At 49.2% G+C, this 18,226-nt stretch overlaps 1 protein-coding gene across 1 annotated transcript in view; it reads left to right on the top strand.

Annotated features, from left to right (window-relative positions):
- Window positions 1–15,156: 15,156 nt before the first annotated feature.
- Window positions 15,157–18,226, top strand: part of LOC102963092 (myelin associated oligodendrocyte basic protein) — a 64,971-nt gene continuing 61,901 nt past the window's right edge. The window contains exon 1 of the mRNA XM_042999228.1: window positions 15,157–15,282. The gene's annotated coding sequence lies outside the window, so the exon portion shown is untranslated. The remainder of the gene's footprint in view (window positions 15,283–18,226) is intronic.

Raw genomic sequence — 18,226 nt, 5'->3', positions numbered from 1 at the left:
GAGTGGGTGGGTGAGACTGGGTCTGGTCTGGGTCATGGCCAAGCACGAAGGACACCCTCCTATATCCCAGTGACCTGTGAAGGGACCCTGGCCATTGCATTACTATTGACCTCATGTGCCACTGGGTAGGATAGCAGAAGCGGGCTTTGGAATCAGACACGCCTGAGACGATGAAAGCCCTGCTCAGCTCCTTCCTCCCGTGTGGCTCTGGGCAAGAGACAATGTCATCAAGTGGCCCAAGTGACCCCGGCATGGGGATATTCATAGGGATGTGATTCGGGGATTGCTGTCTGTGCACAGCAATTACCCTGGGTCCGGGCACGTAGTAAACATTCTACGTGTCACATTGTCTGTTGTTAGTACAGAATTTAAAAATAATTTTTAACTGTCAAATGCACCATATATGCAGATGATGACAAAGGACATATTTGTATATCCTTGAATAAGAATCAAACGAAGGCCTCTGCAATCCTTAACGCAGGTTTTGAAACAGAAAGGTGCCAGGACCTGAGAAGGTTGCCATGGGAACGTCCTGTTCCTTGTCCCGAGAAGTCACAGGGCTCCTCTCCTGCAATCCCTTGGTTCCCTTGATTGTTTCAGCTAAGTAGGCCCTTTCAAGGATTGTTTCTAGTCTCCCTGTTTTTGAGCTTCCTGTAGAGGGAAACATAGCATATCTTGTGTGATTTGCTTCTTGTCCTCAGTGTTATTTCTGTGCCTTTCATCCCCGTTGCCATGTTCCTACAGAGTCGTCCATGACATCAATATCCTGAATGACCATTTGGGTTATTTCCACGTTCTGGCCATTGTCAACACAGCTCCTTTGAACATTTTTTGATCCCAGTGCACCAAAATTTCCCCACAGTGGCCTTCAACTCCAACGTCACCAGATAACGTCAGATGGTTTCACAACCGTATACAAAATCCTAGAAAAACACAGCCACGAACCTCAGTAACTTCTATTGAAGACCCCGTCCTTTCCTCAGTGGTCAGAACCCCTGCCTCTCAAAGTCCAGGGTCCATCCCTGCAGGATCCCATGGCCTCCCTCTTCTACCTTCTGCTCTGTGAGTCAGTCCCTGGGCCAGTGCCCCACTGTCCTCCCTTTTTACTGGAATTTCATAATCTATTATGGCAACAGGTATGGCAATCCTCCTGCCTTCTTTTCTTCAAGAGGGTCTTGGCTATTATTGATCGGTTCTTTGTTATATACGTTTTTTTTAAAACAATTAGCACAGTTCTACTATAAACCCAGTTGGGATCGCATTGATTCTATAATTTGCGGCAGTGCTGACTGATTTACAGCATTGGGTTTTTTGATCCATGAACAACCTTTATCTCTTGCCAGTTTCTCATTTTATGTCCTTCCCTCAATGGAATTTTATAAGTTTTCCTGGAGAAGTTTTGGACATCTTCTGGTAAATTTATTCCTAGATACTCGAGATGTTTCAAGCCGTACCCCTTACGAAACTACTCTTAGGGATCTCGTAACAACTTTATCCATATTCTGAATAATGTAGATATCCGATGGTAAATGTCACCGTTGCCATGGGGCTTCTGACCCTGCCTGAGCAGTCCAGACCTTTTGTGCAAAGCAAGGATGGGCATTACTAAATTCCATCCATGAAACACGTGCGCCAAACCTCCAAGCCACACGTTGTACTCCTTGAGTAGAGCAGAGCCTGTCGTACTTCTGGTACTAAGTGCAGCAGGCTTCACTTAGGAATAACCCAAGAATTAATCAGTTTTATCTCTGCCAAGCATCTCAAGTAAAATCAGAATTCAACATTCAACAAATATTTATTAAGGACTTACTCTCGACCAGACATTATGCTAAGCACTGGGGATAGAGTAGTGAATGAAATCAAAGCTTGCGACCTCGTGGCATATATTTTGATCGGGGAGGCGAGTCATTAGTTAACAAGTAAACCGTTTTCTATGGGGACGGAAGTGATGGGAACACGGAGAAGGTTTGCCTAAAACAAGAAACCTAGGCATTAGGCTATAGAAAAGAGAAACAAATGGAGAGAATCGTGGGGGGGAATAAAAAAAGAGCGCGAAGAAACCCCTCTGGAAGCAGTCTCCACGCAGCTTCACCCAAGTGGAGCTGAGAGAGGTTTACTCTCATGGGAGGCTGGGGGCCTTTACCAGAGGCCATCGAGTCTCTTGGAGCCCTTGCTATGTGAAAGGTGTAGATCTCCTGTCTGCCCCCTGGAAAATTCACCTACATTTTTTCTCCCTTCTCCTTTAGATATGTCTGGAAATGAGTTGGGGACCAGGAAAAAATCTCTAACTGCATAGACATGTACCCCAGTTCTGTCCCCCGCTGTACCCTTAATGAAAGACAATGGCCCAAGGAGCACTTTCCCTCTCCATGGTGGCTGGCTCAGCTCACACTGGCACAAGGCACACCCCACATTGCCAAGAAGTGCCCATGATCATGTCCCCACCAAAAGGCCCCCCACCACCTACTCAGCCATTGACCTCTGTTTTCCCTTCTACCCAATGCCCTATCCTAACCCAAAGGTATCTTCAATTTATGCTTTGCAAGAGAAAGGCACAGCCTTGAGCCTGGGAAAGTAATTCTCCAGACCATCATGGCCATACATAGGACCGTGCCCGGGGCCTCACAGGCTTGTAAGCCTGAAGGAATGAAGGGCTGGTTTGACATTTATTTCAAAATCCCTGATAGAGGACTTTTGTTTTTGTTTTTGTATTAGTGTATATCATTTCATATGGATATGATTCTGTTAAGTAAATTGGTTTTCAAAACAATGTCTATGACTACTCTGCATTTGCAACTTAGAAATGAAGAAATATGATCATCACAATTTAAAAGAAACAGAGCAGATTTGACAATAAGACACTGTTGGAGAAAAGTCTGGTGAACTAGAAAAACATAGGAAGAAATTACAAGGAGAACAGAAGGACAGAAAATCAGAAAGAGAAGATACACAGAAGGTAAAATGAAAACGTCAAACATCTAGTTGGGAATTGCAGCAGGAGAGAGGAGAGAGAGAATGAGGAGAGTCGGTGTCAAAAAGAAAAGGCTGAGAACTTTCTGAAATTCTCATGCATCCACAAATTCAGGAATCCCACTGTGTACCAAGTAGGATCAATTTTTAAAAACGTATCCTTTACGTTGTTGAGGAATCATGGAAACACCAAAAACGAAAGTGTTCTTGAAAGCAGCCAAGGAGACAAGAATACCCGAGTGTTCCCATCAATGGTGACAGGAGACGGTCGAATGAGAAAAATGAATGGTCCACCCAGCTCTGTTATCCAAGAACTGGGATAATCTAAAGACTTTTCCAGAAAACAAAAAGTTAAGAAGGGGGGCAAAAGTGATGCCAGAAGGAGGCTGTGGCCAAGAGTGCTCGTGGTCCACCAATGTCCATCCTTCCTTCTTCCGTAGTAACAGGTCCCCTGATTTTTGTAGCTGGGCATAGACTGAGAAACTGGTACCTCAGATTACCTGGTGGTAGAATGTTTGGTCAGGTTTTATTACCTGCGTTATTTTGGAGGGTGGACTACAATTTGATCGATTATGTAGCATTAGCGAAATGGTAGGAAAGATCCAGAATGATGGCCTATGTTGACCATTTTTTGACTGCTTGGAGCAAAGTCATGAGAGAGACAAGAACTCCAGCTAATTCTAGCCAGCCACTAAAGCAGAAATGGAAGGATCCAGAGTTTTGCTAATATAGGCACATTCTACCTCTGGTCTCCATATACTCAGCCAGATATTTCTGTATAACCAAGTCAAACAGTTATGAGCTATGCATCTGGAGGGGCAGACTTTAAAGGAGATAACATTCTCACTCTTTGGAAAGATGGCGTGAAGGAAGGCGAGAGTAAAGTAAGATCCACGTGTTCTTTTCCATTACAAACCCACCATCAACAAGAAAGAAATCTGGTAAAATCAGATTATGGTAACAGGGCTTGGAACAGGAGCTCTCACACTCTCTGGTGGGCGTATAAATTGGTACAGTTTGGCATTATTTAGTAACATCCTTAGAGATGCATTCCTTGGTGGTAAACATTATTGAAACGAAGAAAGCATCCAATTTCTGCGGTAAAAACCAAAAAGAGGGGAAAAAAAAAAAAGCATTCAATAAAATATATACAAAGAGCAGAGGGGGCATTTCGAAGATAAAGTGTTTCAATGAATTTGTTAATAAGAGAGGTTAACATGTCAGCTTTAGACTAGAGAATGTCGGGGCACCTGGGTGGCTCAGTCTGTCAAGCGTCTGACTTCATTCAGCTCAAGTCAGGATCTCACAGCTGGTGAGTTCGAGCCCCACATTGGGCTCTGTGCTGACAGCTTAGAGCCTGAAGCCTGCTTCGGATTCTGTGTCTCCTTATCTCTTTCTCTGCACACCCCCCTCATGCTCTGTCTCTCTCTCTCTCAAAAAGAAACACTAAAAACAATTTAGAATAGAAGAATGTCTCTCATCCCCACTCATTATATAATACAACCTTGCCACCATCTCATGGGTGGAATCTGTGTCCTCCTTTAACCTGCGTGGAACTTTGCGACTCCCTCCACTAATAAGCAACAGTGGAAACGATGCTGGGTGGTTTCCAAGGATCGAGCATAAGAGTGCCCACCCCTTCGGCCTGGGTCTCTTGGGACACTGTTCTGGGAACACAGCCAGCATCCAGTGCAGAAGCCCACTTGGAGAAGAAGCAAGGCCCCCTGCTCCCAGACCCGCGACCCGCCGCTGCTAGCCCACGGCCTGCATTCACTTTCCAGTCATGGGGGTGATCCGGACTGGAAGTGGATGGTCCGGTCTCAGCTTGAGCATCTCTGCGGATGCCGTGTGGAGCCAAGGGGAAGTCATTCCTGTCAAGCTCTGTCGACACTTGAGTGTTTGTGAGCAGAAGAAATGAAAAAGCGGCTTCACTTTGGGAAAGTTGGTTCTTCCACAATAGACAGCTGCTGTGATGGAAAATCCTCGAGGCATTTTCACCACGGTCAGAAAGAAACGGATGCCCGCTATCACCGCTCCTTTGCATCATAGCAATGAACTTCTCAGGCGATGCGGTTAGGCAATTATACACCACAAGAGCCAACTGTCTTTCCTACAGAATTGACGGTAAGCACTTCTCCGTGATATTTTAGCGTTTGTACCTATTGCATAGGTCAGTTATGTAATGAACTGTTACGTGGCCACCACGTAGTTTGTGTGTTTGTTTTCCTATTTTTCACATTTTACAAAATTTCTCCTTTTACAAACACAGCTATCGTGAAAATCCTTGCGGCTCGTGGACCACATGACAGGGACATTTTCTGAACTCGCAGGGTTAGTAGCAACAAAAGAGAGTTCGGGGTTCAGAGTATCATCGCCCACCATACAAAGCACTGACTTTTGTTAATCTGATTCATGGTTGTTTCTTTGCCTTTCACCTTAGGTGGAGAGCAATTGCTGACCTGTTTTGATTTCAATATCCAGGGAGAGGCGGCAAGGCTCACTGCTTTGAGCATTTCGCCATGCCACGAGAAATGGGTCTTGGTAGGGGCGCCTGGGTGGCTCAGTCGGTTAAGCGTCCGACTTCGGCTCAGGTCATGATCTCGCAGTTTGTGGGTTCAAGCCCCGTGTCAGGCTCTGTGTCTCTGTGTCTGTCGGATTCTGTCTCCCCCTCTCTCTGCCCCTTCCCTGCTCATGCTCTGTGTCTCTCTGTCTCTCAGTAATAAATAAATGTTAAAAAATATGTATTTTTTAAAGGAAATGGGTCTTGGTAGCATATGATCCCCTCTACCGGCAATAATCTATGCATAAGGTGATCAAATAAAAAAGCCACTGCCTGCCAGTGCTGCAAAAACAAAGAGAAAAATACTGTAAACTCTTACCCCTTGTAATTTTGCTACTCAACGATATTTGCTGAAAACAATGTGCTCTTCCTTGAGCTAGGAACATGGGATCTGACAAAGAGCTAGTAACATTCCCTACCCTCCAGGAATTTACCCTGCAATTTGGAAAGAAGACAAATAGAAAGGCATTTATCATGTGAAGGCACTAAAAAGTAGAGAGAGAGAGAGAGAGAGAGAGAGAGAGAGAGAGAGAGATCTATACCACTTCTTTTTTTCCTGTAAAATGGTTGGTTTATGAATTAAAGATACAGTACTTGAGAAAAACCTTCCATTTGCTTTTTCAAAGAATTTGTATCTTTCACCTTACCCATGCCTGTAATAGAGACTATCATCTAAATTGGGAAAGTGGAGGAATTTATGGCTTTAGTTCATCTAAATCCACAAACCTAAGCAGGGCACCTGACAGGTCACTATCAGTCATCCTGTTAACCACAGGAGGGCAGAGGAACTCTGCATGTGACGGTTCCTCGCTAGTACTTTTGCAAACCCTGGTGAGGATCTGTGCCTTTCCCACCATCTGAGATCTGGTGCTCAGGACCAGAACGTGACACCCGGTGCTTAAAACGTGGCTTCTTACCTGTCACTCGGGCTCTCACCTTCACAAGGGATCCACCAAGAGACCGGTCAAAGGCCGGGGGGAAGGCGTCCCTTTTGTGACAGATTCACAAGGAATTGCTTGGAACCCCTCGTATCTTGCCAGTGATGGGCAATCCGAGGGGCTCAGTATCACCAGAGGACTTCCTCCAACTCAGATCAGTGGGACATTCACAATGAGAAGGCGTGGTTGGGAACGGGCGTCTTTCTCACCACACCTTCTTGAGGCTGAGAAGGACATACTGGCCCATCCCGGTTGCCATCCCAGTCTGAGCAGGCCCAGAATGACCCTATCTTGGGTTGCTTTTTCTTGTCTTTTGTCTTAGACGATTTCATTTCGTTCGAACCTTCCAGGACCCACGCTAGTACATTACTTACCAAAGCACAGACCCCAACCACCTGTTAAAATGCCATCTACCATTGTTCAGGAGACCAGCACCTTAAATATGAGACTGAAAATTTTCAGTGAAGTAAAGAATATCCAGTTTAACTCTGCACAAAGAACCTGGTGCGTATTATACACATCCCAGATTGAGGTCTGCTTTTGTGGAACAACCCAGATAAATCTAATTGAGTTCTTGTTCTTGCCTTCTAAAGAATCCCCTCAGGCAGCAGCTTAGCCGCTCCACTTGGGAGGTGACAGCTTATTACCACTCTGGAACTCCTCTGGGGTGCCCCCTCTCAAAGTCCTTAGCTCAAGGGGCTTTGAAATATTTTCCAAGGTGAGAAATCCTTATAAGAGAATGAACTAAATTTCTCATAAAAACTGAAAGAAGTTTGGAATCGATGAGGCAAATAAAAGGGCAGTTAAACTGCATATTACCACTTGGGATGGAAAATAGAAATTGACTCTTATGAGCAAGACCAGGTTCTATGACTTCTAATCTGATTCCAAAAGCTATTTCCAGTGAGGAGTCCTAAACATGTTTTGCGTTTTTTTTTTAATCATTTATTTGTTTCTTTAAATGTTCATTTATTTTTGAGAGAGAGATAAAGCCTGAGTGGGTAAGGGTCAGAGAAAGAGAGAGGAAGACACAGAATCCAAAGCAGGCTCCAGGCTCTGAGCCATCAGCACAGAGCCCGACGCGGGGCTCGAACCCACGAACTGTGAGATCATGACCTGAGCAGAAGTCGGACGCTTAACTGACTGAGCCCCCCAGGCACCCCCCTAAACGTGGCATCTAAAGGACAACATTCCTGTGCAAGTGCCATCTGTAGTTTAAGGGTCAGTCATGAAACTCGACCCATATTTCACAGAACTTTGCTGGACCCGCTTTTGGAATGGCCAAGCTGCTTCTATCAGACGATCTTGCACGAATAACTACTAAAATCTCTGTGGGGGAAATGTCAAAAACTGTTGCTGTAAGATACTAAAAAAAAAAAAAAAAAAAAAAAAAGTAAGTGGAAAGTGGATCCTGGAAGGGAGTTGACCCCTACAAGAATTAAGCCACTGGATGAGTTTTCCATTTTTTGTAGCCGTTATCTTTTGTTTACCTCGGTCCACCGGAGCACGACAGCTAAAGCTGGAATGGAATCCGGCGGTCTTCCAGCAGGAGTCATGACAACTAGTTGGAGGCAATTTAGTTAAAGTACCTGTAACCCCACTGGTACTTACTGGCCATCATCTCCTACAAAGAAAGGAATGCCTTTTCTGTCCATGTTCTCACATGTGCAAGGATGGCAATGTGTACCTGAGGCCGTTCAAGGACAAAGGACGCCTTTGTGAAATGACCAGCCACAGGAGGTACAGCACGTGGCAGGCATCCGGCGACTGTTTCCTTCCTTCTCAAGAAAGAGTAACAACATTCTTAGAGTTCAGATGTCACCTCCCCAAATTCCTCTTTGGGTCCCTTCTCTGAGCTTGGTTATTGTCTAAAAAAAAGAAGGGCGTCTGTCTACGGATGCTGGATCTCAAGTGTAAATCCCAAGTCCAAGTCACTGCTGGGGAAAAAGAACAGCAAGAAGGAGTTTGGTGGGAAAAGTAGCTTTGGGGGGGACACTTAATATTTGAAGGAAAAAGGACCTAGTGACCGACAAACAGCTAAGGCTGCTTCTTTCGTCCAGAAACAGGCACTGGTAGGATAAAGGCATCGAACCTCGGGCCACCTACGGAGGATTTAAGGGTCGTCCCTGTCCCGGCTACCGTCACAACCGGGCCTTCATAATTCTATCATCTTTGTTGACGTTCATGCATTTGTCTGTTTCCACGGCGTGGGCTTCGGAAACTCACCTGTCCCGCCTCCGTGGTGGCTAAATCCACTGGTGAAGGGCTAAATCCAACCGCGTCTGTCAAGGTCTTTGTCAGACAAGACTGACTCTTGGTAAAAGCTCTTGGTAAAAGCGGCCTTGGTAAAAGCGGCCAAGTCTGGTCTAAGCCTCGACGTGGAGAACAGGAGCTGCGTGTTGGGGATCAGGACACCTCAGGGTTTTCACGGCTCACACGATCCCTTTGTTCTAAGTCACTGAGGTCAGCCCTCGGTCTTCAGTGTTCCAGCCACAAGCGGGTAGCCCGTGAGCGAGCACTTGGCTGGGCAGCCGGCGAGACCTTCTGAGCACTCGCCCTCAGCCAGTCCGGGAAGAGCCCGCAGGAGGGAAAAGACGTGGCGGTGGGCCTGGGCTAAGCGCTCTCCTCGGGTCTCACCTTCTGGAGGAGTGAGATGGTAAAGCAGAGGGTGGAGAGAAGGTTGACTCTCTTCTCTTTAGGGCCCGGATCCGGGGCCCCTTTTCTTAGAAAAGCAAGCTCAGGAGCACCGCAGAGAGAGAATTATTGTAAACCTGACGTCCTGAGTGAACTCCTGAACGCGAAGTCAATCGAATGGGAGGACCATTTTCCGAGACCTCGCCCTGATTCCTCCTCCCGCTTCATTTTCAGTCTTCAGAAGTGCCTGGGCTGAGACATCAGCCTGAGAGAAGGCTGGCCCGGTGAGTCAGCCCTGCGAGTGGCCAGAGCAGAGCATGGAGCCACGGAGAGGAGAAGGGGAAGCTGGGCGCCCCCAGCTCTCAGGGTCGCACGCTGTACTGCTGACGTCCTCCAGACTCTCCAGGGTCATCTTCTGCGGTCAACATCTGGATGGGGCAATCGGACCCCTGCAGCGACTGTGGATGAGGAAGGGGACCTGTCCAAACATGTCTCGCGAGGGGCGCCTGGGTGGCTCAGTCCATTAAACGTCTGACTCTTGATTTTGGCTCAGGTCACGATCTCCCAGTTTGCGAGTTCAAACCCAGCACCGTCAGCGCAGAGCCGGCCTGGGATTTCTCCCCCCCACCCCCTCTGCCCCTCTCTGGCTTGCGCTCTCTCAATAGTAAGTAAATATTAAAAAAAAATTTTAACATGTCTTATGATAAACTTTTTTAAAAACTAAAACAAAAATTAAAAAAAAACAACCTGTCTCAAGGCACAGAGGAACTTGTCAACTTGAAGATTCTCATCCTGCACTCCCAGAGATTCCTGGCAATTCCCGGGACTCCATATTTCCAAGAGGTTCTCCAGGCCATTCTGACACCGGGGGCTCCATGTAAAAAAATAATAATAATTGGGGAAGCGCTTTTTTAGAAACTCTCGTGTGGAGGTGCTGTGACAGGGTCCGGACAGAGAGGTGGAAGAGGGAAGAGTGGGGAGAAGAAATAGTTTGAATAGTATACAAGCCGTCTGTTGCTACAGGGCACTGTACCTCAACTCAGTAACACTTGAAGTCGAGATTCCGCCGGGTGCTTCCTCTGGTCCGGGCCAGGCTCAGCAGACCTGGGCTGGGCTTCCTCACATGTCTGGGGTCAGGTGGCAGGAGGGCTGGGAGCTGGATCATTCCCGGCGGCTTCTCTCTCAGCCGGGTCTTTATGGGCACCATGCCGTGTATCAGAAGAGTCGGGGTTTGCTCAAATGGAGGGAGGCAGGTTTTCAGGAGGAGCAGGCAAGTTCTGAGTTTCCTTTTGCTTCACCTTTGCTATTGTCTTATTGGCCAAAGCAAGTCCCCTGTCCAAGCCCAGTCTCAAGATGTGAAGGTTCCCCAAGTCTGGGTACAGGAAGGCATGAGCACATGCAGGGGCCGCGGTGACCCCGTGGAGGGATGAGAGGAGACAAGAGGCAACTAACCATAAGATAAAAAACTAGGGAAGTTCCTGAGATTGGGCGGCACAGGTGATCGGGGGCCCTGACCTCAGAAAGCAAGCAGGGTGACAAAGGCCACCGGGGCGCAGCTGCCCTGGGGGGAGGGTTTCAGAAAGCAGAGCTGTCAGAAGCTGAAGTCAGAGAAGTTCCCTGCTCCAGTCCCCCACAGCCTCTAACACTGGAGCCTGTGCTCAAACAGTCGGGAAGGACACACAGGAATATGGGGAACTGAGTGCAGTCCCCTATCCCTCGCGGCACCACGTGGCATCTCGGGGCTCCCGGCAGGGGCGGCCCTGGACTTACAGCGACCCGACATCGCCCCTCCCCCATCCTCTCCCCCCCTCCCCCCCATTCCCCCCCATGCTAGGGGGCTCGGCCTCCGCACCACCACACCTGCTCCTTGCCCCGGGGGCGCCCTCGCCCTGCAGACCACAGGGGCGCCGAGACCGGGGGGGGGGGGGGGGGGGGGGGGGGCTGCTCCAGGGCACCACGGTGCTCCCTCATCTGCCAGGGCCTCGGCGACTGGGGGCTCCCGTCGGATTCCTCCTCACTCCAGGTCCAGGGCACCAGCGGGCCCCCCTGGCGCCTACCCTTTGGACCCCACCTTCCAGCCCTGTTTGTCTCGGGCCACCCGCACTGAGCGCAGGCCTCCCTCCCTCAGTGCTCTCAGCAACTGTCTACAATAGCCGGCCGATCCCCAAAGGCCCCCACTCAGTTCACGAGGGCACCCAGCCAATCCCCAACGACACCCAGTCAGCCCCCAAGTAAAGCCAGCCCATCCCCAAGGGTTCTGGGTCAGCCTCCAAAGGCCCCCAGTCAGCCCTTAAAGGCCTCCAGCCAGTCTCCAATGGCACCCAGTCAGCCCCCAAGTGAATCCGGTCAATCCCCAAGGGTCCCCAGTCAGCCTCCAAGGGTCCCCAAGGGTCCTCCAAAAGTCTCCAGCCAGCACTCAGAGGCCTCCAGCCAATCCCCAACGACACTCAGCCGATCCCTAACGGCACCCTGCCAGCACCCAGGTGAATCCAGCCAATCCCCAACGGTCCCCTGCCAGCCTCCAAAGGCCTCCAACCAATCTCCAACGGTCCCCGGCCAACCCAGATCAGCCTCCAATAGCCCTCAATGACCCAGCATTCAGAATTTAATCTCCGTCACTGGTGGGGTGGGGCTGGCGCTGGGAGGGCCCTAGGGGACGCTGTATTTAAGTGGGGGCAGGAAGGCTGAGGAGTTGCCAACGAGGAAGGTCTGCAGGGTGTTGCAGGCTGAGGGGAGGAAGGTGCCTGGAGAAGTCATAACTTGGGGGAGCCTCTCTGGTTAGCTAGTGTGCAGCTTAGAGCTGGGGGAGAGGGGAGTGGACAGCACTGGGCAGGAGAGTGGAAGAGGGTCAGGAGGCCTCTATGCTCGAATGGAGAGGGTTGAGTGGTGCGGTCAGATGTGTGGTGTGGAAGGAAGCTCTGGGGCCGGGGTGGGGGCGCGGGGGGGACAATGGATGAAGTTCCTAGGCAAGTCCAGGGTGGGAAGCTGGCCAGGAGATTGTGTGGCTGAGCGACCAAGGAGAGGAGGTGGCCTGGGTTAGAAGACGGTCCTTTCGGGTGGAGAATTGTGGACTTGTTTTTAAAACTGTAAGTAAGAGGAACACACATCACAGACCAGTCGGGACAGTGGGGACAGGGCTTTGAAGACAGTGGGCCAAGGGTGAAGGTGGCTGAGTTGCCCCTGCCCCTACCTGAGATGAGGAAGCAGCAGTAAAAGAAGGTAGGGCTGTGGTGGGGAGGGGCGGGGGGAGGCCGAGTTCAATTTGGGAACGTTTTGTTTGTAAGCAGAGATACCCTGAGCCCATCCAGGATTCACAGGGAGAGGGGTCCAGGCTGTGGACATGGGGGTCTGATATGGGCTGGATTCACCAACATGTACCGGAGCCACTGGATGAAATCAGAGAGCTGGGCTCAGCCCCGTCCCAGGGCCAGGTAGAGGGAGAGAAAGTTCCCAGGAGGCTGAGGGGGGCCAGGCAAGAGAAAAAAATCAAAAGTAAAGGTGTCTTAAAGGCTGATGGAAAAAAATCCGCCTTGGAATGGAGTTTGGAGTAGATATTCGGCCGCACTCGTGAAAATCGAAATGTCATTCTACCAGGAAGAAATGTCATTCCTGCCAGGAAGACAGAGGGAGGGAGCAGTCTATCCCTGCGGGCAATAATAAGGGGTGTGTTGGGCAGAATTTAAAAGGAGCTATCGGACCAAAAGCGTGTCTGCTTCTAATTGTCATTATTCACTAGGAGTTCTGACCAAAGGCCTTGGTAGAGTCCTCCCCACTCTAGCCCCCCGCTGCCTTAAGCCCCTCCGGCTGGGCACGGGGCTAGTGCCAACCTTACCGCTGTGTTGTTTGTAACAGGAACTCTAGGAACATCCTACATGTCCATCCACAGGGGAGACGCAAAACCAGAGATGGTCTGTGCGTGTGATAAAAACAGGACATACGCCGGCTAACCAGGAATCCACATACCTATGTATCTATATAGATTCTAAAAACACTGCTGAACAAGCAAAAGTAGACGAATATAGTCACGTGGACTTTTTTTTTTTTTTTTTAAATGAAAAAATACCTCCTGGGGCGCCCGGGTGGTTCAGTCAGTTAAGCAGTTAAGCCTCCGACTCTTGGTTTCGGCTCAGGTCATGATCTTAGGTTCGTGAGATCGAGTTCCGATTGGGATTCTGTCTCTCCCCACTCTCCCTGCTTGCGCCTTCTCTCTCTCTCAGATAAACTTAAAACAAAGACAACACAACTCCTATGTATTAAGGGGTATATGTATATGAATATAAAGTGTAAGGAGGGGCCTGGAGAGAGACACCCCAGAAGTGGTTATACTGAGCAGGACTTGAGGGCACAGGGGTTTAGAGAGATACCAAAGAGGATTTGAACTTCGATTTCCAACAAAGAAAATAGGCAGATGCAAAGTTACTGGTATAATTAAAAATGACACAACTGGAAGTAAACAAGTATTTTTTTAGTTTTTGAAAAATGTTTTATTTATTTCTGAGACAGAGAGAGAGGGAGCACAAGCAGGGGAGGGTGGAGAGAGAGGGGAACAGAGGATCTGAAGCAGGCTCTTTGCGGACAGCAGACAGCCAGATGCGGGGCTCGAACTCACACACGGTGAGATGATGACCTCAGCAGAAGTCAGGAACTTAACTGACTGAGCCACCCAGGTGCCCAAACAAGTATTTTTTTAAAAAGTACCTATGATGATGGGGCATCTGGGTGGCTCAGTCGGTTGAGCATCCGATTTTGGCTCAGGTCCTGATCTCACGGTTGGTGGGTTCGAGCCCCCCATCAGGCCCTGTGCTGACAGCTCGGAGCCTGGAGCCTGCTTCGGATTCTGTGTCTCCTTCTCTCTCTGCCCGCCCCCCGCCCCCGTTCTCCGTCTCTCTCTGTCAAAAATAAACATTAAAAAAAAAATAAAAATAAAAGTGCCTATGATGGAAAAAGGCATAAGCCTCTTTACTCCCAGATTGGCAGGCTTTCAAGCAGGCCGAGGCAGGGTTCCCAGGGAGGTGGGAGGTTTGGGGCCCGTCTGCGTCTGCTTGATGACCGTTCCTCTGTCTACACTGGCGCCCCCACCGACCTCTGCAAAAGGCCGAGAACCATTGTAGTCTACGCCCAAGAAAGAAAAAGATAAGAGGGGGCGTCTTCTTGATTCTGAGCTGACTTGGAGCCCCCCTCCTGCCCTTCCCCAGCCTGGCCGGCATCCCCGCTCATTCTGTCCTTTGCACAGTTCTCCAGCCGCACGCAAGATCAAGGCAGCTGAAAGCCCAGCCTCGGGACAGGATGCCTCCACTCTGGAAGAGGCGTCTTCTGTCCTCTGGCGGCCACCTGCTCATCTACAGGCCTTGGAGGGACAGTGCGTGTCTGTGTGAGTGTGTTAAGTGTGTGGATGTGTGTTTGTTGGCGTGGCCGCCCTGGAGAAGCCGGTGTGTTTAGCGGAAGGAAGGGGAGAGGTCCTCAGTTTAGCCGAGGGGACTGAGTATCCCAGATGTGTGGGCATGGGGGGGCCCCAGGTGGAGACCTCTGAAGGGAGTGGAGGAGAAAGAGATGCTTTCGCCTTCCCTCGGACCAGGCTCACGGGGCTGCCCAGAGGGCTCCGGGGGAGGGCACAGTGGCCAACAGGCCCCAGGATGCTTACTGAGGCCTCAGAAACGTTTTCCCAGGGAAGAGAGCCCTTTCCTACCACCCGCCGTGCTGCGCCCCGGTAGTTTTTTAAAAGTGCCTTTGGAGGGGAGCTGGAGCCCTGAGTCTTGGTAGGGAGGGGGTCACGTTGAAGCCTTTCCAAATCAACTGTGTGCCCAGGAATGGGAGGGTCACTCTTGGGGTAATCACAGCAGGCCGGGGGCTTGTGGTTTCCCCCCACTTCCGGTATCCCCTGTGAACCCTCCCCCCTCACTTCTTTAAGCCCCTCCCCCCAGCCCTTGTTTCCCCTGTGACATCCTAGCTTCTTCCCATCCCAACTAAGGACGCCCCCTTCTGGCGTTGGCTGGGAAGTAAACCTGTATGCTTTTGCCACAGATATCAGAACGTTTGTTGCGAAGGACAATTCTACCAGGGCAGCGCGTGAAGGAAAGGAAGTTCTGGAAAACGTGAAATGTCATAACCATCCCCTCGAAGCATTCTTCTAAGAACATACTGCACCATGCAGAGAGGCCAGCGGGTGGCTGTGAGAGGCAGGTGGGAAACCCAGGGGTCGGAGGGGAGAGGCAGGTGCCCGCGCAGAGGGACCCGAAGGACGCTGTCATTTTTAGGAAGGGTGTTAATTTTAACATGGTGAGGGGAAAGCCGGGTGTAGAGGCCGGAGGCTGAGGAGCTGGCCCAATGGCACTGAGTAGTTAGTGGTGGCGGGGGATTCTGAGAACAACGCGGGGCTCGGCTCCAGCTCTGGCCAGGCCCTCTGTCTGTGTGGAAGGGAGGGGACAGTGCCCGCCGGTGCAGGTGCGTGACCGGTGTGCAGATGCCGGGGGTGAGGGGCTGGCCGTATTCTGCACTGGGCTCTGGGCCTTCTCCTGCTCTGTGATTCACAGCAGAAGGAAACGGGAGGGCGAGCAGGTGGCTTTATCTTCCCAGGAGGGCTGGAGTGATTTCTTTATTTTACTTGCTTTCCTCTCACTACATATATAGAGATGCTTTCCTCAAAACATACCGTGTGAATTGTTTTCTGATCTTTCCTTTCTCCCATGGTCCCAGAGCTCCTACTCTGGGGATAGCTTGGTTGACTTGACTTTGTTTTACTCCTAAACATGCCCCTTCGATTCATACGTTGTTCAGTTTTCCTGTGTGTGTGTGTGTGTGTGTGTGTGTGTATGTATTTAAAACAACGTTATTAAGATATAATTCATGTACGATACAATGTAGCTATTAAGAGGTGCGATTTCTGCGTTTTTTTAATATACTCAAGCGGTTGTGCAACCTTCTTCCTACTCAATTTTAGAACATTTTCCTTATCCCGAAAAGAAACCACGCCCATTAGCAGTTATCCCCTATTTCCCTTTCCCACCTCCCTTCTCTTTCTCCAACCCTAGGCAACTGCTAATGTGCTGACTGTCTCTATAGATACCTTCTGTTCTGGACGTTTCATATAAAAGGAATCATACAACATATGGTCCTTAGCCCTTTGTGACTGGTTTCTTACTTGAGCATGATGTTCTCAAGATTCATCCATATTGTAGCATGGGGCAGGACTTTTTTCTTTAAGTTTATTTATTTTGGGAGATAAAGTGCCCTCCAACGAGAGCAGGGGAGGGATAGAGAGAGAGGGAGAGACAGAGAATCCCAAGCAGGCTCTACACCGTCAGGGGCTCGAATTCATGAACCATGAGATCATGACCTGAGCCCAAATCACAAGTCAGACGCTTAACCAGCTGAGCCACCCAGGCACCCCAGTGCGTTATTTCTTTTTCTTGCGGAATAACCTACCATCGTGTGGATATGCCACACTGAAAAAATCTGTTTCCCAGTTGATGGACACTTGGGTTGTTTCCACTTTTGAGCTGTTATAAATAATGCTATTACGAACGTTTGTGTACAAGTGTTTGTGTGGGTATATGGTTTCATTTCTTTTGCTCAGATCCCTAGGAGTGGAATTGCTGGATTATACCTTAAGAAACTACTAGACGGTTTTCCAAGGTGGCTGGGCCATTTTACATTCCCATCGGCAGTGGGCGATGATTTCTCTTTATATCCCCACCAGTACTGGCATTATCTGCCTTTTACGTTGCGGTGTCGACGTGCACCTCCCTGATGACCACATGCCTATTGGCCATCTGTTTTCCTTCTTTTAGAGACCTGTCTATCCGGATCCTTTGCCCGCTTTCGAATTGGGTCCGTTTGGTTTTGAGTTTCCTGTAATGGAAGCATAGCACGTTTACTATGCTTTGTGTGATCTGTTTCCTTTCCTCGGTGTTATTTTTGTGCTTCCGTCAACAGTCGCCATGCTCCTGTCGAGTCATTCACGACACGTCCTGCTGTAACAAAACACCACGGACTGGGCAGTTTATGGTCAACAGAAATGTATTGCTCACAGCTCTGGAGACTGGAAGTTACAGATCAGGATGGCAGCATGGTCAAATGAGGGTCCTCTTCTGGGTCAGGGTAGAAGGGCTAGGGAGCTCTGTGACATCTATCTGTTAAGAGCACTGATTCCATTTCTGAGGGCTCCACCCCATGGCCTAATCACCTCCCAAGGCCCCATGTCCTAATACCATCACGTTTAAGGGTAGGATTCCACCATACACATTTTGGAGGGCACAGACATTCAGACCATAGCAACTGCAATGGTCATTTGAATTATTTCTAGGTTCTGGCCATTACCAATAAGGGTGTTTGAACATTTTGGATAGAGCCTGGTGTGCTAGAACTTCTCCACTGTGGGTCTTAAACTCTAACTTATGTCAAATGGTTTCATAACTGTATATAAAATCCTATGAATAGCCACAACCCTCAGCACATTCTGTTGAAAACCCCATCCTTTCTTCATTGTGTAGAACTGTTACCTCTCAGAAATCCAGGGTCCATCCATGCAAGGTCTGATCCTGGTTTCTCTGTTCTTCCCCAGCTAGCTCTATGAGTCTGTCCCTAGGCCAATGCTACATTCTCCTAATTACTAAAGCTCTATGCTTTATCATGACATAAGGTAGGGCAGATTTTTTTTACCTCTGGATTTTGGTTAGAGGAAGATCATATTTTGCATGGTGGGGGTCAGGGTATATACCAAAGGCATGGATCAGAATAAATGGGGAGATCCATTGTCACCAGGTAAAGCGATAGCTGTGATTGGAAAGAACACTTAATACAGGATTGGCCAGAGGGCTCGTGGTACAGAACAAAAGGAGTAAAGTCTTGGGGTGCAAACAGGACTCTCCATGATCCTTTGTTTTTCCTTCTTGTGGTCTTTTCCCCTAAAGGGAGGTCACAAGATTGTTCCGAATACTTCCCACTGTTCCTTGATCGGTCCTGTCTTCTGTATCCCCGCGTCAGAGCGCTGAAAGATTACTTACATCTTGGAAAATAATCATTAAAAGAGAAGGAGGATGTCTGGGTGGCTCAGTCAGTTAAGCATCTGACTTCGACTCAGGTCATGATCTTAGTTCGTGAGTTTGAGCCCCACTTCAGGAGAACA

This window comes from Panthera tigris, chromosome C2 (assembly GCF_018350195.1).
Source record: "Panthera tigris isolate Pti1 chromosome C2, P.tigris_Pti1_mat1.1, whole genome shotgun sequence".
Lineage (NCBI taxonomy): Eukaryota > Metazoa > Chordata > Mammalia > Carnivora > Felidae > Panthera > Panthera tigris.
Note: the sequence above shows the minus strand (reverse complement) of the source record. Positions and strands in the feature narration are given on the sequence as shown.